This window comes from Macrosteles quadrilineatus, unplaced genomic scaffold, assembly GCF_028750875.1.
Source record: "Macrosteles quadrilineatus isolate MER2022 unplaced genomic scaffold, UCM_ALF_1.0 Scaffold_4__1_contigs__length_99947679, whole genome shotgun sequence".
Lineage (NCBI taxonomy): Eukaryota > Metazoa > Arthropoda > Insecta > Hemiptera > Cicadellidae > Macrosteles > Macrosteles quadrilineatus.
Window position 1 is genome coordinate 98423694 of NW_026542597.1, and position 25393 is coordinate 98449086.

Below are 25393 nucleotides of genomic sequence, written 5' to 3' on the forward strand. Positions count from 1 at the left end.
CGGCTTCTTTGTATCACCTCCTCACACCACGTGATGCATGCTGTGTAGCCTCCCTGCGTCTGTAGTTACATCTGTAATACTCTTAGTATCGCTCTGAGGTGAATGCTGTACATCCCGTGTATCTCTCTACCTTCACCGCACTTGTGGTAGAGATCGATGTCGCATTCACGGCTTCTTTGTATCACCTCCTCACACCACGTGATGCATGCTGTGTAGCCTCCCTGCGTCTGTAGTAGTTACATCTGTAATACTCTTAGTATCGCTCTGAGGTGAATGCTGTACATCCCGTGTATCTCTCTACCTTCACCGCACTTGTGGTAGAGATCGATGTCGCATTCATGGCTTCTTTGTATCACCTCCTCACACCACGTGATGCATGCTGTGTAGCCTCCCTGCGTCTGTAGTTACATCTGTAATACTCTTAGTAGGCTGAACTTGTTTGTGTGTTAAAATAAGCTACGTACATTGTTTTCATATTTTGTTGGTTTGTAAACTTAATTGACTTCACTTTGTACCAAAACAATTAATTGTAACGGATATTTACGACCTAACTTTATACAACTACTGTGACGGATACTTACTTCATAAAAATCTTTATTATGACTTATATTAGCTTTAATGGGTTAACTGAATTACTTCATTGACGGTGTTTGCCAATTGTATTGTGGCGGGGTGGAATATTTTAGTGAAAGTTGTATTTTTTAACCAATTTTTAAATTTGAGCAAAGTTTTGCAACACCAAAATTCAACAAAATCTTAGTCTGTGTAAAAAAATAAAATGGGTGTATTAGTGTCAGCTATAAGAGTAAAATATTTTTAGTAAATTTGTCTAGTAGAGCTTTAAAAAATATATAATTCTTAAATTTGAACCTCTTAAATACAAAAGGTTTTGATCCTGAAGAAATTTATTTTGTAACATAAATAATTTATGGTGATAAAAATACTGTGTCAGGAAAATTATTTGACTCTCTGAATAAAAGTTGGTTTTGTAGTTGAGAGCGGGAAGTGTCCAGTTGTGATCGATTCTATAATGGGAAGGGATGTAGACATTGAAATACTTTTAGCTCCAAAACCGCCGATTGTATTTGAGTTATGTACACTGTAAGCTAGTACTGACTCGGTAGAGAAGTTAACTATTTAAATTTAGACTACCTATACAATACTATAGACTTTTTAATCTACATATTACTTACTACAAATATTGAGGTATTGAAATAACCAGTTTCATGCAAACAATGTCCACTTATTCTCTGCCAGCAAAAATTATTGATGTTTCATGTTTCTTGGTAAAGTTGTAAACAAATCTCTTGTGTCAATCCATCAGCCAATCCTACTGAAGACTTTCCTTTGTCTAAACATGTGTAAGCTTTTCAATATTCCGGTTATAAATTTTGAAAATGAACTATAACGGTGGAAGGTATTAATAAAAATATAGTACACTGAACTTTGCACTGAACAGGTACGTACGTTTACATTCATCATTACTTTATAATCTTTTCTCGTGTAATTTTTATTCCTATAATTACTATCGTTCATTTCCCTACCTTAAAAGTAAGTTAGGTTAGGTTAGGCAATATTGTGATGTATTAATAATGTTTCTTATGTTTTCATATTTTCCATATAATTATTCATGTTACGATTAATCTTCAAAGAATTGCGTCTCATGAGTTTATGTTGAAGTGATATTATAAGTTTCTAAAAGCTCATAAATTGATTTCCTTTCACGAACATACAAAATCATTACTATAAGGTCGAGTCATACAAGAGCACAAGTTCAATTTATTTAGCACTCTAATCTTGTCCAACATTCCCAAAGTGGGGTTTACTTCCATACCAAAGCCAGTGACCTATTATTGTGCTATCACTATTATTCACATGTGGTCTGGCTCTGACTACTATGAATGATTCATTCATATTCTGCTTCAGTCTGCATGAATTATGAAGTGTCGTGTTTTGTCTGCTGGAATACATTAGTATAATGTTTAAGCTTTCTTTGTTGGAATACTTTTCTATATGGTTGGTATTCAGACACCTTTCCTATATTAAGGATAAAAAATGTATCAGTACATGTTGTATTTGTGAGGTTTAAAAATCAATAGAGGTGTACATTGAGCACAGATAATAATTTGAGAATACCCTCGATATAGTCTCGATTAGCCTTTACCAAACTTTCTTAGAATAAGGTCAGAAAATGTACTGATAATACAACAGACAAATATATTTTATATTAGAGATTCATCTAATGTTTACATGGTAATTAAAACCATGATACTTTAGAAATTAAGTATGCAAAGGTTCAACACACTTAATACTGAAATTATGTAATGTATGTAAATCGGCGACATCAATACCTGAACGTGGATCTCCGGAAGTAGAAATTGCGTCCATGGCACGTAAAATCCTTGCTTTCCGATGAATCTGTATACGAAGCTATTGTCAGGTCGTAAATTGACAGTGAACATTATCTGTCAGTAAATCCAAGCTCGTCGAAAGAGATGTCTTTCTTATTTTCATGGTTGTTTCTGAAACCGTCCAAAATATGTTTTTATTTTGGTTTGACATTATGGAAAAGAAAAGAAAAACATGTAATGTCGTTTTGTTAATCGTGCAAATATTCACAATCCCACCCCCCCCCCCATATCTATCTATATATATAAAATCCAATGTATGTTTGTATATTTGTATGTTTGTATATTTGTATGTTTGTCCTTTATGGACTCCGAAACCGCTCGACAGATTGTAATGAAACCTTCAGGCATTATTAAGCATTATTCAAGGATGGTTTGTGTGAAGTTTGGTGCAGATCCGTCAAAAGGGCTCCGCCCCAGTGGCTATGGAGTTTCCCATGTTAACCTTATGAGTACTCATATTTAAATGGAATTAAAGAATCTTAACAGCTGGTTCAACTAAACTATCTGATTCTGTGATGTTCAATAGCATTAAAAAGTTAATAGGTTTACCAACAGGGTGCAGCACTATATTTTTTTAATTTATGATAACAGCTAACATGCAACCAAAAGGTGAGTGAGCGTAGCGAACGAACTTCAACCTGGAGGCGAGTTAGCGTAGCGAACGAGCTAACCTGAAGGCAAGTGAGCGCAGCGAACGAGCTCCAACCTAAAGGTGAGTGAGCGTAGCGAACGAACTTTAACCAGGACATGATTGAGCCATGCGAACGAACTCATCTTGAAAATGAACGAGCATTTTACATAAATCCACACTAGGACAGGACGACGTCTGTCGGGCCAGCTAGTAAGCTTATAAACCTTATATGATTATAACAGAATGAAATGATAACGCTTTAAGGTAATCCCTGAAATTGTGAATAATAAAAGAGTGTCCGTGTCTTTCTAAGGATTAGTTTAGCTAACCCTGATGTGCGTTCTGGTGGAACAGACTGTGTCAAACCATGCAGAAGTTCTTTTCAACTGGAATTCAAAATATAAAAATTGTTTAAATACGTTTAAAAATACGGATCTTAACTTCTACGAGTGGTTTTAGAGTTTTACCCGCTATTTGCATATTGTAATGCATATTTTAATTAAAATGCATAAGAAACAAAAATACAGAAACGTTGCAGCACAAGCTGTATTTTCTAGATAACTAAGACTTCATGAAGACTTGGTAAAATGAAAGATTATTCCAAGATTGTCTATTCTATAAGAAACTCAGTTTACTAGCCTAAAGGCAGGAATAAAGTATAAATATTGTATAATAAAAGTCCGTCTAGTTTTTTAACTATACCCGAAATATATTGCATATGTAGTTGTTCCTAAATATTACCAGAACGCTATTTAAAATGTGGTACTCCTATAATGACCACAAGTCACCTTATATGTGGTACCACCCTGGGCAGATATGCCTGACATTGCTGGATACCCATCGGAGTCACTGGCTTCACCATGTGACTTATAATGTGTAAGGGTATAATTCTATGATTATAATCAACGGTCCCCAGAAGGCCATTGCTGGTTCGGATCACAAAAACAATGAAGTGTTCTATTTTGTTATGTTCCCCCGTCGTTGATTTGCTTGAGAACATTATTAATCAAATCAAAGGTGGCAGTCAGAAGGGTCCCTTGATTGACGATATCACGGGTTCGCGATCGACTGGCGAAACTATGTGCAATGACTGAATGTCAAGTGAGTTCCAATCACGCGTAATCCGAACAGTAGATTAATTAATTGGCTTTTGATTGGGACATTTATGACGGATCAGGTATATTTGGGTTGTACCAACCGAAAGTCTAACTGCATTTATAACACTCATAGTTGACGCGTTGGAAGATTATTTTTGTTAATAATCAATATAAAAATTGGATTATTGACATTTGGGTTTTGTTTCTCATTTCTGATTGGTATTCTACACCGATTCGATTGGACAATCTTTTCGTATATTTCCCAAATGACTTAATGAAAATCTTTGTTTCGAGATTTAAAATACAGCCAATTTTATCTCTTCTCTAGGCTGTGAAAACCCCTAGAAATTGTGATTTCGTATCAGATCAATTTTTACTCTATTCGGTACAAGACTTTCCTCAACTAAAACTGCTCTATCCCTGGTATGGTTACTCTTCAATTATTTTTGTTATAAGATTACTTCAAACCTTTTTTTTCAAAAGTGTAGAAACTGTACAAACAACATGATAGTTATCTCTTTGTACAACATTAAACTATTAAATTATTAAGCATCCCTTTATAATTGTGGTGATGCCTCAATGGGAGCTCCTCCACATTTATTATTCCTTATAGTTAAAGCTCTTCGGGCTATCTTGGTTCAGCAGACTCAATAAGGTAGTTTCTTTGTCGTCTAGTCTAGCGCAAACACCCAATTTCCTACTAAACATGTCAAAACAAACAAGAGCAAAGTTTCTATCACCTTTATCTGGAGTCTAGACACATTAAACTAAAGTATAGGATAACGTTTGAACCTTTAAAGTATTTTTTTATACAATAAAATGCTTGAAAAAATTATTAGTGTAAAAAGTCAGATCTTCACATAAACTACTTGAACGATTTTAATTAAAATTTGGTATGTTAGAGTCCTTTTAACTCTCTAAAAAAGTAGTGTATCCCCAATTTCTGTACAAATTATGGTACAAAGCTTAGAGATTTTTTTTTAAATAGCGTACTTACTCCCACCGCTCTACTGGGCGGGCATTAATTGCGCCAACTACTTAAGGGAAACACCTATTACGTTGCTAAACTGCGCCTAGTGGCGGCCCTCTTAAACTCTTTAATTGAATAAATCGGTTAGGTTGGGTTGGGTTGGGTTAGGTTAGGTTAGGTTAGGATGACACGTAAACGAAGACATTCCTTCTCAAGGTAACTTACCCCTACCTGGCTTGGGCGCAACTAAGGAACATTTTTTTGGACCCTTTGAGGGATGGCGCAATTAAGGATCTCTTTGGTGCAATTAATGCACGACCGCTCAACTGTGATAAGGGTTGTTGAAAATGTTGTGGTACCAAGTATGTGTTTATTTTTTACTTTTAACGACAATTTATTGATTGTTTATAAATGAATACACTCATGGGTTTATACATGACATGAACAAACCCTGCCAATACAACTACTACTGATGGACAGGGTAGCTGCAATTATTTGCTCGCAACAGTCGAAAGTACTCGTACACTCACGGTCGGGCGAGTCTGTTGTTGTGACTACTATTGTTTATCCCTGTATGTGAAGGGATTTCAATACACTACTAGGTTTTGTTTTTTGAGAAATAGTTGTTGCGCACAACGTTGGTTTTTTTCACTGATCGTATTTTAAAATAAATTGATAAGGATCGGCATTTGATTATTTATAGATGGGAAACTAGCTTGTAACAACGAGCGTTAATGAATTATTTTGGCCTGTTAAATAAATTACGGAAACAATTTTAAGATTTTAAATACTTGGTCAAGGTTAAGTATTTTTAGGATACTCATACTAATGCGAGCTGGTCCGTTTGAGAGCGCGGAAATTCGGTCCTCAAAGTCTCGGGTTCGAATCTCCGATGGTTTGAATGTGATACCGCGATCCTTTATATGCCTAGCCTGAAGTGATGTAAAACGGCAAACGGTTTCGACTATAGCTTAGCATCCTAGAATACAATGGTGGCTCATAAAAAAGCTAAACCTTATTCTAACGACAATTAATTTTACTAAATGTTTGTTTACACTGGCATTGACGGCAAATACAAATACAAAGTCTAAAGCCTGATTACAAAAATCATATGTGGAATGTCAACGATATTGTAGCTGACACCAAAAAGTACTCTACATAAACTAGATTTAAAAAATTACTTAAGATCGTTCTCATCTTTAGGATTACAACTGTTAAATGTGAGTATGTTGAATTGACATTGGTGTTTTCCATATTGATATATTAAATCGATGTTTTGTTTTATACTGTGAATCAAATGTATGGAAAGAATACACACGATGTGACAGGCGATGTCTGTAAAAGAAAGGTGCGTAAGTGGTGTTACGACACGCGTCACCAAACGTAAACGTCACCAAAGCATGAACGTCAACGACGACACGTCACGTCGCTATAGATGCTCACTCTCAACACTCTTCTTTCATCGGTTTGTCTCTCAATATGTAACAAGCTCTGACTCCATCTGAGAGTTGTGCTTAGAGTTTGTTTCTCTGTTTTCCTTAAACGAAATTCAGGTCGTTCTGATATAACTGATAGGACGTTTCGATAGCACTGTTGACTTGACCATTTGCTATAACTTGAACATGTGGATAAGAGTATAGATTTTTTCTTGTACAAAGGGTCTAATAGAAAAATCCGATCATTACCGAAATTACGATTAAACGTTCCATTATGTGTCCCCCGTTCATTTTGGGTGGAAAGTGTAACACCTACTAACTGACCATTTCATGTTGAGTTATGTTGAGTTCATCTCGTTTTATCAGTAACTAGCTGTACCCGCGGGCTTTGCCCCGTTTAACTTCATAAGTATTAATAAAACTATTGATTGCCGTACCGGGTTGGGTGGTATTACGAGTGGAGCTCGTTCGCTGCACTAACTTGCCTTCAGGTTAGCTCGTTCGCTACGCTAACTCGCCTCCAGGTTGAAGTTCGTTCGCTACGCTCACTCACCTTTTTGTAGCAAGCTGTTGTCATAAATGTAAAAAAATAATAGTGCTGCACCCTGTTGGTAAACCTATTAACTCTTTTAATGCTATTGAACATCACAGAATCAACTTGTTTATTTGAACCAGCTGTTAAGATTCTTTAATTCCATTTAAATATGAGTACTCATAAGGTTAACATGGGAAACTCTAGAGCCACTGGGGCGGAGCCCGAAAGCCCGATCAGAATGAAAACTACTTAGTTTTCCTATTTAATGCCCAAAGAATCGGTGTACCGAATTTCAGCCTCCTAGGTAAATGGGAAGTGGGAGAATTAGTGATGAGTGAGTGAGTGAGTGAGTCAGTGAGGGCTTTGCCTTTTATATATATATAGATTTAAAAGAACTATAACTTTTTAAAACATCTGTTTGGCAAGACATAACCTAATTTTGGTTCCAATGTGAGTAGTCGTACATAGCACATGGTGTTTATAATGTTTACTGTTTCGATAAATCTGATTACCCTTACATCCACCCTCTGTCCACATAAACCAGTTTTACTTTTCATTCAATAATAGTGTTTTGCTCACCAAACCCAAATACACCAAAACAATCAGCAATCGTGTACAGTGACCCAGATTTGACCACTGTTGAAGATTCGTAAAATCAATACAGGCCAGAGCAGTGTGAATTTAGACAGTGCAGCAGGTTTTTCGAGTGGGGAAGGATCAAAAGAATAAAGGACAGGAGACACAGATAATTACGGACTCCCATAATGCAATGCCCCGGGTCGAGTATCCATTGTTCTACCACCTCTGTGAATACGTTTAACTTTGCTCAACAGCGCTAACAACCCTTACTGCTATACCACTTTATAGCGTCTCAGTTCATTTTGGGATGTAGAATTAAGATTATATTACTAATTTTATAAAGTTTATCTAATTATTGCATTTTTATATGCTGCTATTTTTATAGTCGGAAATTATTATTTGGCATTGAGGGTTTTTATACAGTTAAACAAATTTGAGGTTTATAGAGAACCAAATATAATTTTTGTATCTGTGATTGTGTCACTATAAATTGTTTTGTACACTTTACATTATATACTGAGAACATGTATGGACAGTAAAATCTTCTTGAAGTCATCTCATGTAAAGACTAATTTGAAAAGTAGGTCATGTGAAAATTATTGTTTAATCATGATTAAAGGTAAATAGTTTAGTGTGTCATCACACCTTGGTTTTGGAATTAAATTTAAGATAAATTGGCCGGTAAAATTTTAACACGTATACTTAAACGATTATCCAACCATAATATCATTCAATTCAACAATCTCAGCAAATGATTCGCTTAACACGTGTGGGTATATTGTTTATATAACTTTACTTAACATTAACTATTTTCACCAACCATTAATTAATGCAGAAGAAAGGTGAATCTTGTTTCTATGTGTTCACCCTACGAATACAAACAATATGTGTAACATGTGTTTAGAGTCGAATTGTAGGTACCGGTCTTGGTCATGCTGGATTCGGTGTCGGTCATCACACGAAGTAAGTGAACATTGTTCAAAGCGTCAATTAGAATTGAATCGTTCGTTAGACGAATTGCTGATTCGTCGCAATTTCACTAAACTAATTCGTCTTCTCTCTTTTTGGAGAATTGAACCCATAATAGTAGGTTGTGATCAGAGGGTAAAATAAAGGTCCAAAGTTCTGTTTATGGACATTTTCAGTAAAATAAACCGGTAGATTAAACTTGGTTCCTAATTAATTAATCATCCTTATCGATCAGATGGAGATTATTTGGAGGTATTTTAGTGCATTATAGGCAGAGTGAGCGTTATTTTTAAATCGACTACCATTATCATACTGCTAAACTCTACATGTCAGCTACTATTTGAACAAAAAAAGGAAAGCGTTTGTAAGTATTTACGTTTGAATAGTAGCTAGTGCACTCTACTCCTCTCTATACTTACCTAGTGGCAGTTCCAGGACTTTGCCAGGGGGGCTACCTCGAGGTTTAGGAGGAAGCCGGGTGTCCTCCCCTAGAACATTGGTGTTTTAAAGCCGTTTGGTTACTTACCAGAGTCAATTTAACATCTGGAACTGTGTCCAAAACCTCTGTTACGTAATGTATGTTTGTAAAATTTATTTTTAAGGTCCAATGCCCCCCCCCCTTTAAAACCGCCACCTTTCATACCTGACTACCATAATTTTTTAACCATTAAATGACACAACAGTACGAAAAACTAACTCTCATACACAACACACACATGAACACTTACATATTTCAACTAATCATAGTAGGTGGCGTCTTCATAAAAAAAATCAAAAATTCGTCAACATCTTGAAAATAATGCAACTTTTGAACGCAGAAACAATCAATTTTTATTTTCACTATTTGTTTAGTCAATTTTGTTTAAGTATATAAAACGCAGCCGTAGTCGTAGTGTTCACCACACAGTATTTATTTCCCCGGTGCGAAGGAAGACGTGGATTTATACGTCAAGTTGATATTCACCGAGCATAAAAGCACCACTCTAGGGGCCGTATATAGAAGCATAGCCTTGTGGTGAATATATCTTGTAGTGTTTCTTGTCTGGCTGCAAAGCCATCTGGTTATATGTCGGATTTGGCCCGATTTAGTTTCATATGAAGCTATGCCGTAGGGTTATTAAGTTGTGTGTCATAGTTGTATAAGTTAGTTACATAGCAGAAAAGAAGATTATGTGAAAACAAAGATTTTTATATATTTATGTTTTGGTATATTTTATTTAGTTCTGTTTCAATCTGGTTGAACAAATAATTACCGTACTGCAACAATTAGATTAGATTTTATACGGCACTGTCACATTAGGTTGCCTAATTTTCAGACAAAATGTGTTGAATCACCTGAATCATAAACAAAACATATGGGAAAGAGGACATCTTTGTCGCTGAGTATAATCAACTGTTTATTTAGACAATTATTTGTTCTAAGAATTTAAAAGGATCTAACCTTTCTCAGGATCTGGTAATTTTCAAATCACCAAACTAACACTATATCCACTCAGCAGGCCAATGTCATTATTGTTAATTCAATATTGTGAATATTAAAAAAAAAATTGAAGCATGAATTATAGAAATTTATATTGTTGTCTAAGTTTTAAAAAACTGTATAGTGATAATATATAAACCATTGATTTATTACATTTTTACGTAATGTCACTGGCAATGTTTTTGCTCTAAAAAGAGTTTAAATGACAATACATTGGCATATATGTCTGAAAACACAACTCGAAACTTCTAGGAAAATAATGAACGCCAAGAAGCATCAGCCAAAGGAAAGCTTAGGAAGGATTCCTGACACAAGGTTTCTCCTTTTGCTGCGTAAAACCGACCACAGATTTCATAGTCTTTTTAATTTTGGTAAAGTGCACGTTTCTACAATGGTTTGTTGTAACATATAAATATTTAACTTGTATCATACCATTGTGGACTATTGTCTGTAACACCGGTCCGTGCTGCTTGAATGGTCAGTGACAATACATACGTTGTCTGTCTCTGATCAATTAGTGAGCCTAACATGACACAGCGCCTGGGAATACTACTAGGTGATACTACTGTACAGTCAATAACAATGTATCTTGAATATCGGTAACCTTACGTAGTGACCTAATTTGTATTGGTAAATACATTAGATATTCCATGTAAACAGAAATTGTATATTCAAAGGTTGAATGTCGATTACACTAAACAATTTGTAGTAAATTGCCCTTAATCGTTATATTTATATTTCAAATAAAATTATTTTTTTACTTATTCTTCCTTAACCTTTCAAAACATATTTCTTTGTCTCGTCACATTCTCTGAGTAAAATGTATATTTTGTTGAATGGACTTAAATCAAATTCATTAAATTTTACTTATATTTTGAAAAACTTCTAGTATTCTATCCTCATCGTTGTGGTATTTTTTTACACTACACTCACTATGTTTTCATCTGAAATTTCAACTTGTATTGATCTGAATTTTCTACTTTCAATTCTGAATTGGTGTGCATGATTTCATTACATCAAATACATTTTTGTTAAAAATACCTATTATTATCAAGAATTACTAGTTATCCCTAACAGATTTTATATTCCAGCTTCTCTTGTTATTGGGTAAATACTTAAGAGTGAATTTCCCATGGTGTATGATCGTAAAATCATTTATTTTGTAGAACATTCTTGTTTAAAACCGTAGAGTTTTCGAGTACAAAGAACTCGCATTATTTTGATTGTGCTATGTAAACTAATTACGACTTTCAAAATTTGGGTTGGTTCTTAATTTTTCTTACCTGTAGTATTTCATATAGCAATCTCTCTTTTCTTGTTTTATTTGTACTTTTTTTATTTGCAAATACAATTTAATTTTTCTACAATTTTTCAAGTTTAACTAGTTCTACGTTACAGCGTATCACCTCGTACAGCATTAATCAAGCGTTATCCTCCACCAAGGTTCAGCGTAAAGTGTCTCCAGTCTCTGGCAGCCTGTTGACAGCCTGATATGATTTATGAGTTGACAATAAAACGTATAATACGCTCGTTGTTTGTGTAGGCTATGGTCAAACAGTGTTGCCTCTAGTGGACCTCCATCAATGTCAACTTGTTCACTTCTTGCACAACCCTTCCTTCATTACTCTACGCTTCTTACGCGATAATACGCTGAAAATGTAATTTTGTGGAAGTGGCACTGTTAGATTTTCACTGTGTGACTCTTTTTTTATAGATTGAATTATATTGATCGTATTAATTATATTATTGGTATTGTATTGCATATAAGTACCTTGAGATGGCTATTCATCATCTCTTTGACTTATATGTGAAATCATCAAAGTACGTTATATGAACGAAACCGGTTATATGTTGCTAATTTATTTACCTTGTGAACAAATACATATAGATCCTTGAGAACCATCTAATGTCAAAGTTTTTCATACAAAAGCATCTTGAGAGTTCATTGTTTTGTACCGGATATAAATTTAAACCCCTCAAAATGAAGAGTTCTCATTAGAATCACATTTAAATAATTGCAAGCCAAAATTACATAGATCACTGTAGGTTATTATGTCGAGATTTATAATTTTTACTATTATTATTGAATACCTCTGTTTTGTTTGAGCAGACAAAGACCAATTATGTTCTTATGGCAAATTTCAAAATCTATTGATTTTTCTACTACAAATATGTATTCAAACAATCAATCAATAGTATCTTTTTTTTCATTTAAATGTCGATTCCGGTGTTTCAATTGTGTTTATTGGAGATAAATATCGGCCACACTAGTAGTACGACGATCTGTTGCACCGGACAAGACCAGACCAAAGATGGACCAGGAGTGTTTAATAATGCAACACAATCAATGAACTCTGCCCGAAGTGTTACGTGTGTCGTACTGTTGTCTGTGTCTAGTGACCACGTCCTAGTCTGGTGTATGCTGTCTGGTGTCTGGACTTTAAACTTGACCTTCTGTAAACTATAAGCCATCAACAGACTCCTTGCAATTTATTAGCAAAAAACATGTATTACATTATGTTAATTATTTGTAAGGAGTCCGTTGATGGGTCGTATATTTTATAATGGGTCTAAATCGAAGTCGTACACGACTTTGGAACCTTACTTGACATTTTTTAACATAACGACCGATTGTTTAGACAAGTAGTTTGACAATGTTTTAGTAATTAGAGACTACTTCTAAACTTAAATAATTTAGCTAGCTAAGTTTAAATTTCTTATAATTGTACCTCAATATAGCAAATATTATACCAGAATCTTTACATTGATGAGCTTAACAAGGAATAAGTGCGAAGCTTGAATATACATGCTTAATATCTACTGTGACGTATAGCATATTTTATTTTCTCTCTATATGTGTTGTTACTTTCTCGTGTAATGTAGTGATGGTGTAAGTGTGAGAGAGGGTAATTTAGTTGTGATCATTGCATTTACTTCAATAGTCTTCTAATATTTGCACTCCAAATAACCTGAATAAGTTCAAAAATCTATTAGCTAACAAAAAAGTGCATAATTGGTGCGGACAGAACTTTGATATATTAACAATCTGATCTCTGAGTATTCTGTGTATTTTTGTCGTCCCTTCCTAACTTCTCAGTTAACCGAGTCCAAGTCTTTTATAGCAAAGCGATGACTAGCAAGACCGCTGTATAATATTTCAAGATAAACAAACTGTAGCCCCAGCATTTTATATTGGCGAACTTATCCACTCAAAGTTTGCCAATAAAGGTGCACGATCTTTGCGAACTGCAGCTTGGTGTTTACAACAAAGTGTTTCGGTTTTTAATCGCAGCGCAAAGATTTGTTCTATGTAAATGGGTGAGGATAACTGTGATTGCTGTATAAGTGGTCTGATTGAAGCAGATTTTGATGGTAGTCGACGTTAATATTTGAGTGTTAATTTAAAAGTTGGTCGATACTTATACGTTATTGTGGTGTTTAGTCGCAGGTTAAGCGAGGTATTGCGACCTGTAACATTATACGCTACAGCAATATGAATAAAACATAACGTATGGAATTCTGCTGACTGGGGACAAATTGTAAGTACAGGAAACTGTGCAGTGTTTCAGTAACATAATCTTTGTGATCTTATTTTGTTATCGGTGTTCATAAACCCAAGGGGTTAGTAAAGTGTCATATCGTTCTCGGCAAATAAATGTAATGGAGTTACTACATAGGTTTTGACAACAGGCAAATTTGAATCTGCAAAAACGTGTACACCTTAAACGTCTTCTTCAAACTATCTTTGACACGTTGGTTGATCTTTAGTAATGGTTTAGGATAAACAAAAACCAAATTTTACGTTAGATTTAGTCGTTAAATGAAGGAAATTATGATATTGGATCAACACCAGCTTGACAAATAACACGAAAACCATGAAATTCTGATTGAATTTTTATAATAGTTAATTCTACAATGAATTGATCATCTATGATAAGACTCAATTAGAATATGTGTATGGACATTTTAGTTTAATATGCATCCCGTGAAATACGATGAAGCAATTGTTAGTGTTTAGAAACTAAGTTGTGGCCTTACGACAGACTTAAGCTAATATTTAAGGGACAAAGCAGTTAACAAATTGATAAATAGAAGATCATACCCTAATTTAGTTAAAATTTCACATATGTCTCCTTACTACGAATCACTTTTACCTTAAATTACTTGTGTTTTGAATCTCCGAAACATAATTGTTGTACGTGTCACAGTTTCAACTGGACGAAGTGGACGTCAACACAACAAGAAGCTCAATATCGTCATTGTCTCCGGATGAACGCTCGGTCCGTGACAAATGATGAGGACAAGATTGATAAATCTGTTACAAGATTGATATCTTTGCAATAGGACGTCCTCGTGTTCACTGTCGTCCTTCGGTACTATCACTCCACGGCTTATTGGATGTGAGAATCGCTTGTCTCCAAAACTTGCAACTGGCAACACTGTGAAAACCTAATCTCATACATTTAACACTCAACTTTTAGTAATTCTTTAATTGCGTTTATACTCATCCTATTGAGTCGACGTAGTCTATCTAATAATTTAATACTTTATACTTTTTCAATGAAATGGCGACCATACAAAGTAGGTATTTTAAGCCAAGTATGAATGGAGATGAGTGTAGGATGAGTGGCGCGATCTTGTAATCTTGTTAGTGACTAAGGCCGACTTATTCCTTAGACACAGCTGTTAATGGCCCATACAGCTAATGTCAACTAAGGGACCTACAGTTTATAGTGGAATCCGAACCACATTTTTGCCTTGGTATATACAAATTAGTCTAATTTTAGTACTGCGGATAGTCGTAGTACTCACTCTTACGGACCTAAATCCACACCAGGGAGTATCGCATCCACAGTGCATGCCTATAAATATCCACAATTCGTAACCTCCTAGTAGTCGGATTACAGGATGACGCCACCCGTCCCCTAATCGTAAAAACATAAGAATAGAAAATAAAAGTGATTTACGTGATTCGGTTAGTTTGAGTATTCCTGGTTTTGATTGTAATTTTTCTTATACATTATTGTAGCTATTCAAAAACCTGTCTATTTTTAGGTTTACATGATTTAATAATCAATCTATGATTGTTTCTAGTTGCATCTAGTTACACCTTTGCTTTAGTAGAATTATAACCTTTTCTTTGATGTTCCAGGTATGAACTGATTCTGAACGATCTTGTGATTTTAGTCATACTTGGGTAAGTTTTTGTTAATCTAAAAATAGTATTCCTCGGTTTTGAATTTTAAAATTAAAATTTAACTAGTTTACAATCCAACTATGCAATCCGCTTAAATATTTTAAAATATAATTTGTTTATATTCGGTTTCTGAATTCAAATTTAAATTAACGGTTTTAAAACTAAAGAAATTGCATTTCCTCAAAGTTGATAGGATTACAGCTTAAGCTTTTAGTGGAGCAAAGTTAAGCCATAAATAATGATCACTTATTTCTCCATCCACAAGGCTGGGATTATTTGTCCTACTTATTATTTACTCTTGTCAATTTGATTGAACTCATCAAATTCACATATTTAGCAATTGAAAAATGTTCATAATGTTTTCCACTTGGACTTTGTAATTAATAATTACAGTGATTTAAATAGCACCAAATCCATGATTGACATTTAAATGCACTCATCTCAAAATGTAGCCCTACTGTCATCAGGTGTCGGATATCATTAGGTTGGGATGTCATCACACAAATCTGATGATTGCGATTGCTGCATCTGTGATTACCAGTTGATTAGTAAATCGCAGCGATTACCAATGGCGCGGTAGCTCATATACTTCCATAATACCGTCTGTTAAATCATATTTGGTAGCTTAATTATTGATTGGTTCTGACTTTTCCAATAAGATTCACGATTATTTATTCTTATAGTAATTCCTATGTTTAAAGTAACTGGAGTTTTTTCTTTAATGCAGGCTGAAAAGTATAGCCTAAGTAACGTTTAAAAGACAGAACTAAATAAATAAATTCCTAATATTTTCCATTTTAATTAAAGTGTTTCATTTTGCACTAATATTACGTAGGTGTACTTCTCTTTTACTTTAAAAGTCCAACCATAGCTCTAGTTTTGAATAATCGCAATTTGAATTCATTTGTAAACTAATTAAACGAGTTAGTATTATTTTTTCTCGTCATAATTTTAATTAATTAAATCTCTGCGATAGACGGACATCCTTCTGGAACTGAGAATGTCAACGCAGACATGATTGTCGTTGACAGTTCGTCTGTTACACAAGCACAACAAGTCAATTAAACACTTCACAGTAAATGAACATGATCGATTTTCTTTAAATAATTCAAAACTTTCAAAACTTATATTGTAAACTGGTCATTATGAACTAACAAGTCTTCATATAAGTAATTACTTAACCAACAACTAAATATACCGTTTAAAGGTACTTTTAATAGGATTTCCTGAAACAGCACAACACACAGCGTTGACAGATAGTCTTGTATTGTGATCTGTAACGGTTAATCCTGCTAAGCTTCTCCTCACAAGTGATTACTAGTCCTTCACACTGTGTGATTTTACTGATTTACTTGGTGTTTGATACAAAATTTAAACAAAGTAGTTTGCTAATTAAGAAGTATTGGTTTTGGTTTGATTTGAAGTTTCTTGAATAACCTGACTATTTAACTTTCGCGTTATTGCCCTCAAAAACTATCACTGTTAGACATTATAGTGAATTAGCTAATTTTAAATTATTGATGAGTTTCGAGGTTGTCTACAAATAAATTATGTATAAACTGTTTTAGCATTGCGATTTAAAGCGCATTTATGTAACACTATAATTATTCCATGCAACCAACACAATAAAAAAATCTGATTTTATTTTAAAGTATAGCTATATAATAATTATTGTGTGGAGTTTTTTTAATTTATTTTTTGTCTTCATGATGACATGTGACGAATTTTCAATCGATGGCGATTAATATTTTATTGTTTACTACCAATTAACTATAATTATTAATAAACACGATTAATCCATTTTTTCACTTTGCTATAACCATATACAAAAAGAATTAAATATAGACCGTCAGCTGTGCTCCGGTTACCATAGTTTCTAGCGCACACCGCTGGGAGCGGCATGTAGTTACGGCATACGCGCTACGAAACTACACCGCGCTCCCAGAGGTGTGCGCCAGAACCTTTGGTAACCATGGTAACCGCAGCACGGCTGACAGTCTATATTTAATTATTTTTGTCTATGTTATAATTTATAATGGTCAGCGATAACACAATAAGTATATGTGAAGAGTAGGCCTACAACCTTTTACTCCGTCTCAAACAAGTATTTTATTGCCTGTATAGTAGTCCAAGCTGCAAAGTCGGTTAATGCAGGGACAATGTGAACTTTTGAAAATTATGGTGTACAGTATTTACGAATTCTGACCTTAACTACATTATTACTTCAGAACGTCAGTAGAGGACCGAGCAGTTAATGGCTCCGGCCTCATGCAAGGGTAGAAGCTGCCAATTTGTCTCTGACGATACAAGGATAACGCTGTTACAAGGGTGTGATAGGTTAAGTGGGGAGTTGCCACAAGTCTTGGCTTCACAGTCAAGTCATGAATTTGATCAAACTAGTTCTTACCTTTACAGTTTAGTCACGAATAAAACTCTAAATCGATCTAGTACAAATTAGACAATCTGGAAGATAACATTTTTTTACTTCATAAATGATACTCCCTGATACATGTTCTAAAAGTAAAAGATTTGGTAAGTATGTAGTCTATTAGGTCTATTAACGATCGTTTTGTTTGATGACTTCTCTATTTCATAAGTGTTTTCGTACTTTTTTTAGGTCATATCTTAGGCGGACTATTATTTAGAAAATTTTAACAATTAATAATATTTTAGAAAAGTTAGCCATTGTTTTTTTCTGGTATTCAACTATCAAACGATGATCGTTTATAAAGTGCTGATGGTTTTATTAGTTTACTGTATAATACATAACTACTAAACCAATGATGAGGTAGTGATCAAACTGTAATCCGTTAATTCCGATCATCATCAGTGATTTGCTCATCATTGCTTTTCACCTTATCATCAGAATTACTACCGGTACTTCGGACTCTGACATGTTATATTAATTACCTTGCATCCTAGATTATGTCTACTTTTATTAGATTTTCTATCACCATTGTGATTCCTTAATATCGTGTACTAGAAGTTCACATATATACAGTTAATAATAGTGTTATGCACAGATTTCAGTAAAACTTCTGACAAATTTCTCTCGTATGGGAATTGAACTTATGTCGACATGGATAATAACAGCTAAATGTGTTATGCAATAGTTTACAGCAGCCAACTCTGATAGGTAAAATATTTAAATGCAGAATAAAATCTGTTATATTGCTTGTGTTGCGACTTTGAATGTATTCTCGGGCGTTACTAAAGACCGTGTTACCCCGAGCGTGTAACTTCGCTGTAGGCTTAAGTAGTCTAACCCAGAGTCACAGTAAGATAGTATCTAGTGTTGTACCCGCATTGCTTGAAATTAAACCCGGGATTACATTGTGGCCTAAACACGGCGTGCGGTTGTTTAGCGAACCGAACACTGCAGCTACTTTCATATGCTTAAAAACATATAACATAACCTTGATTTCTTTTGGAATATATTATACAGTATCAAGTGTGGTGTGCAATTACTGTAATGGCTGTACGACGAATAAATGTAATCAAACATTGGATTCATAATAATGGTTTTATTGTTGTGTAATGTTCGAAAGACATGTATAGCATGTATACAGCTTAATAGTGTAAGGTATTATATAGTTATTTGTGCATTAATTGAATTTAATTCAATTATATTGTCTTAAACATTATATTTTTCCTACAGTTATTATAAAGCATAGAAATGATTAGTCTTTCAAACAGTAAAAAACACGTTTTAGGTTAGGTTAAATCCAAGCGTTGAACGAAATGGGACACGCTGCACCAGCTGATAGTCGTAATATCTTTAAATGTTGCCAACTAACTTATTTTGAAGCGTACACGGATTACGTGCATAATAAAAGCACACTGTTTCGTGTTGTTTTGTTAGAATACTGGTGTGCGTCAAAGTAAAAACTGTGCGCCAAAGTAAGGCTTTCTGTACTATAATCTGTGCAAGGAAGCCCACTTTGTCGGGTGACTGTAGACTTGAGTACTGATAAATCTCCAACAATTTAAATTGGTAAAGCTGGGATTTATCTTAAAAGAGACAAAAATGATCTTAAAATTGGACATCACAAATCAAAATATAGGAAATTCAATGTTATTACAATATTATTAAATGTTGGTACAAACGTATTATAAACTGTTACGACTGGCAAATGTATACCAATAGTATGTCAATACACTACAATATCAGGTACATTGTTTTCTAACTGCAAACAACGCGTTGAATCAAATATTTACACTGGAGTGGTCGACTTTGTAATGTGTGCGTGTGATTGAAAATGTATACCTGTTTAGTATTGTTAGATATAACACTATTGAACAGGTGTTAACTTATTGGAATTTACATTTAGTTATTTTTTTCATCCTAGTTACATGAAGTAGTATAATACACAGATCATCTCACACCATTCTACACTCACCCTTCACTCATAGTTGGGTTAAAATACGTACCTAGGTGGCGTCCCCATCTCAAATAATTGATAATTGGTAACTGATGATAGTCTTTCATCAGTAAAAAATCTATGACTCATCCATAACGTGTATTTGGTTTATTCTTTCATTCTGATAACTTGATTTTAAATCTTTTTACTTTTTATCTGGATGATTGCGCAAAACATCCACTCTATACACAATCTTATAAGAAACAGGTCAAGGCAAATCTTTCATATATTTAAATCGCGTACATTTCAATACCTTTTGAAATCAATACGAACTCCTTCAACTGTTTAAAATGTGCAATTTAGAGGTGAGATTTCCCGTTCCAACCCAAGGACAAAATCTGTAAGAAATTTTTTGCCAAAAATATATACAAATCACACCGTACTTAGCAACTCCCGCAGCCCTGTAAGGCAGCAGCAGGACGCTGATCTGATGTTATCTCCATATTAATTAAATCTCGCTACATCAGCCTTACACAGCTCCCCCCTCCCCCCCCCCCAACCACCTAACCTAACCTAACCGACACCGCAACCCTACTAGTCGCTTCATGACATTCAATTTTCACTTTCAAACTGTTCCTTGGTGCAAATTTGTCTTAATTTTCATTTAGGTTAATTTTGACTGCTTTGTTAAATTTCATAAAAAAGTCTCTGTGGATGTGAATTTTTAAAGAGCACAGAAGCTGTAAAATGTATTGTTACATGATATTTGTTTAATTCCTCTTGGTCACCTTCATAACATATTTTGAAGACAAAATACAATAAATACTATAATTTTATTCACAATTTTCATCATGTTTGACCAACTAAGAGTCCCAATGCAAAAATGATATATTACAAAATTAGGTACGGTATTGTATATCCTAAAGAATCAAACAAATGTTCTTAACATTTTTAATCGGCTATCTTCCAACTAAAAGAAGTAAATTTAACCGTTTTATTTTGTATTAACAACAATAATTTGTTACAGAGTGAAATAACCTAACGCAATTGCAACATAACCAATACACCGTAATAAAAAACAAATTCTGTCTTAAAACATGTCAAAAAATAACATTTCCCGTTATAAAAAATAGTTACGAAAAGTTTTGTAACAAATAACACTGAGAAAGTATAACTAAAATCAATATAGTGCAAAAAAAATAAATATTTCAATTTTTGTCGATCAAAAAGTTTGTCCTTCGAGCCGGATTTGAACCAGCGACCTATGGATGCCTGTTATCTTGCCTCTACAGTCCACCGCTCTACCAACTGAGCTATCGAAGGAGGGTGATGGGGAGCGGCTTAATTCACCTACTTGATGTAAAGCTTTCACTCTACTGAATTTCATTTTGCCTCTGGCTTAGTGGATATTTAATTTTACCATTATTTTCAGAAGGGATGGTCAGTTAAATTGATTTAAATCTATGTTGTGTCGATTTTAGTTTATAATATTATCTTTGTTAACATGTTTTTGCAATAATGGGTAAACATTTATTAACAATAACAGTTTAATTCTAATAATTGAATTTGCTGCTTTTTTTAACTCAAAATAACTAAACTGCCTAAAAAACTGTGTGGAGAGAAAATACATTTCTCTGGCATTATGTGTAAAATATTTTTGTTTGAGTAACCTAAAAAATTTGTTTCTCACGAGGTTAAACTTCTTCCTAGCAATTGTCTAAAATGTTAGTACTAGAAACTTCTCAAAAGCGGCTTTAGTTGGATAGGTTTATGGCATTAGTGTTTGTTGCTGCATACCTTTCTCGCCATGTTTAAATTGGTGGTGGTTAAAACAATATACCAAACTCTAACAGCTGATGTTGGAAATCGTTCAATCTTCCACAGCAGCGCATACAAGCTTTGTTTATCGATTGTCAAAGATCAGTCAAACAAATACACCGTGAAACAGGTCTTGGTTACTTCAGTAGCATTACACTTAAACTTTTCAAAATATTTTCTGAATTTGTGATTCGTAGTATCCACATTAGAAAATCACCTATCTACCGAACAAACTATTTCATAACATCTAAGTCATTTATTGACTCTAAATGGATTTTAATTAAATATTTCTTTGTTCGTGCAAGTTAAATAATTTCCTGTAGTGAATATAATACACGATATTACATGTACAGGGTGATTGATAAAAGTGTGCCAGCCGTTTTATTCGAAAACCATAGGAGATATAAAGAAAAGTTAAATGGTACGGTAAGTGCCTTGGACTTTTTATTTTAAAAATTGTAGTAAAGTCGAACAAATTATTTTAGCCGCCATTTTTCCGATATGGCCGCCAACTTTGATTTTTTTCTTATGGAACACTCTGTATTTTATGATGTATTCTGGTAGAAAATGTAATTTTAAGACGATTTTATTCTTGTGATTGTTTTCATAAACCTAACCGTTTCAAAGATAATAATGGTTTAAGTTGTGAAATTTTGAATGGTTTTCGAATTAAAACAGCTGGCATGCTTGGTTAGGCCTTTATCGAAACCTTTTCGAAACTCTTTCTCATGCAGAAATTTCAAAACTTTAACCATTATTATCTTTGAAACGGTTAGGTTTATGAAAGAAATCACAAGAATAAAATCGTCTTAAAATTACATTTTCTACCAGAATACATCATAAAATAGGGTATTCCATAAGACAGTTGGCGGCCATATTGGAAAAATGGTGGCTAAAATAATATTTTTGACTTGACTCCATTTTTTTAAATAAAAAATCTAAGGCACATACCGTTTAACTTTTTTTGATATCTCTTATAGTCTTTGAATAAAACGGCTGGCACACTTATATCAATCACCCTGTATACACTTATTTCTCCACTACTTTACGATGTTGCATTTCCGTGTGTCTTTTCCTCTACGTTTGATATAAATTCTTGTCATCAATAAGTTTTAATTTCAGTTTTCTATTCAAAAAACCGTAAATAAAACCGAAAGGAAGCTTGAAATAGCAGGAAGAGCTTGTTTTACATATTTTAATCTACATTGTAGCCATAGTTTTCTTGCTAGAGGTGCACTTCGGATTGAAAGGGTGTGATGGTAGGATACACGTGTTTAAATGTACAGGGGTAGTTCCAGTGGAAGCTTTCTGTAATTAACTTCAACTTCTTCTCACTTCTCACTCGTCGATCAATCTAACCACTTTCGCGTTTTTCCCTCTCACATGACAACTTCCCTACCCTTGGTTGGGAAATTCTGTATTTTTGTAGTCTTACGGAGCGTTATGCTTGCATTTATTCCCATTAGTTGCGATACATGTAAAATCAGTTGATAATTGATTGTTGAGTATAATTGGTCTGTAGACCTTTAATATTTGGTGTGCAATGATTCATTTACTGCTAGAAAATACGCTAAAAAGATTGACATAATGTGCGAGTTTAATTTTGTTTACCAGTTTAACGTGCCGTTATACAGTATTGAGTTCATAAACAGTAAACTAAAATTAAGTAAATACATATTGGTTTGGCATAGCATGAAGTATCCAACTAGAGAATTAGGTCAGGAGAATGTGTAAGTCTTTTGCATCAATCGCTTATTTTGGAAGCTGTCTATTCTATTAAAACTTCTTGTGTACACACACAAGACAAACGAAAACACAATAATGCTGTACTGTAGTAGGCCTTTTACATATTGCCTAGATGTTAAGTACCGGTATAATTATTTTTTTGTACTAGGATGTTCCGTTACGCACGAGCCCGGGATTGTTTTTTACATTACTTCAGTCTAGACCTAGGGGTTGCGGAATTATCTCTTATAGGTGTTTTGGCTAGATTCGAACCCGGGACCTCAGGGACCTAAGTCTAACCACTATACCAGCTCGCTACCCCAATAACTTAAAAATATGTAAAATCATACTCCCCTGTCAATATAATTCAAGTTGCGTAGTCACAAAATAATCTCGTGAAAAACATCATAGAGAAAAAATTTAGAAAATCAATCAATTTTACTGCTTTATTAAAACAACTTCTCTTTAACTGCTTTAATCTATGGGGGAGCGCGGGTAAAATCCTTCAATCAAAGGTATCTTTAAATTCCTAACCTCTTATCGCGTGCTAGTCAGTGATCGGCGGAGGTAACGCACCTTGTTTCCAAGTTACTTAATTGCACCACTCATTAAGGGAGGTTGTAGCGCCGCTGTGAAATTGCTGCAGACATCAACAATCTTACTCGTTCTTTTGTAATTTTTCTAAAAGATCCCTCTTAAACTAGTTGTGTGACATCATGGATTTTAAACATTGTGTTTATTTAGACCGTTTATAATAAAGTGTTGTTGCATAATTATGTGCAATCAAAAGGTTACACGCCAAGGTTTGTACGTGTTAGTACTTGCCATAGAATAATTGTGTGGGTTGCCAAGTGGTTATTGTGATCGCCTTCAAATCTGGAAGTCGCTGGTTCGATTCTGCAAGATACTTTCGGGACCTAGATGCCGTTAGTCTCTAACAAAAATCTACGTTGGATAGAATTTATTTGTTTACTAAAACGACTGGAGTTCTAATTTATTACTGGAAATACAAATAATAATGATAATAATAATAATAATATAATGAGTTACCTATTACAACGAGTACATTTTCCCCAATAGCCTGAAATGCATGCCAGATTCGTATAGACATACAGCTAAGTTTACTGTGAATCCACTAAACTATTACCTAAAAATCCATAAAGACATTTCTCAGGCAAATGGTAAAGTATTAAAGTATCGCCGAATCCAATCACCACAATCAATTGAAGATACATAAAGTGAAGTATAAATATATCCCCAGGCCATTTAGTCGTACTATGTAGGACAAAGGTAAAATGTTATTGCTTAAGTATTTACAGTACTTATTTTTGTGGAAATTTAATGAATCATTGCACTTCATGTTCCATATATGTAGTAGTATATGTGTATATGTGTGAAAGTGGTGTCAATGCAATGTGAGGGTGAGAAGGAGAGGTTGGACTTATCGCTGCGTAAGGCCAGATTAATTAATATGGAGATAACATATTGTGTTCCTCCCCTCTCTAGCAGACAGCACATGTGGTGTGTGTGTTCTTATTACAATCTACAAAATTACACATATTATTTGCATGTTCGTTCATGTTTTCATCTCTAGGTTACTAGGACATTAACATTTTAAAGTAAGCAAGATTTAGACTTTTTCCTGTCTGTCCCGGAATTATTTTAGTCAGTAGTTCTGAAATTGTTGAAAAACATTATGTTAATTTTTTATGTGTGGTAGCTACCAAAGCTACCTTTCAGGCATGTTTTCATAATTTTACTACGCATTTGCAAAAGTATTTAGAACACCAAGTAATAAACAAATCAAATATGTAGTTGAAAATAATAAAATATGAAAAGCTAGTTCACGAGAAAACTCGGTGGGATCTATGCATTACTTATGAACCTTTTAGCAAATGGTAGTGTACAGCCTATTGTTGCACTAAACCTCACTAACAGTTTTCATTCCATTCGTCACTATACCGATATTTATAGGGTAATATTTCCACATGACATCCTTAATGTACGTAGTAGTTCATGTAACGGTTCTGATTTTGGGGAAATTACCAACCAAAATATGTTTAAACAAGTCAATTCGACAAATGGAAGAAGAAATAGGGAATTATTTATACGAAAACAGATTACTTTTAATGAATTTCCCATATAGTGAATTCTGATCATTTTTCTAGTTACAGGGCATTGAAT

At 34.1% G+C, this 25393-nt stretch overlaps 1 protein-coding gene and 1 non-coding gene across 2 annotated transcripts in view; one reads left to right on the forward strand and one right to left on the reverse strand.

Moving 5' to 3' along the window:
• Positions 1-25393, forward strand: part of LOC128991553 (dystrophin, isoforms A/C/F/G/H-like) — a 557771-nt gene that overhangs the window by 377727 nt on the left and 154651 nt on the right. The window lies entirely within an intron of this gene.
• Trnay-gua (transfer RNA tyrosine (anticodon GUA)) lies at positions 20901-20989 on the reverse strand. Its single transcript is given in 2 exon segments — positions 20901-20936; positions 20953-20989. It is a non-coding gene; the product is annotated as a tRNA-Tyr (tRNA).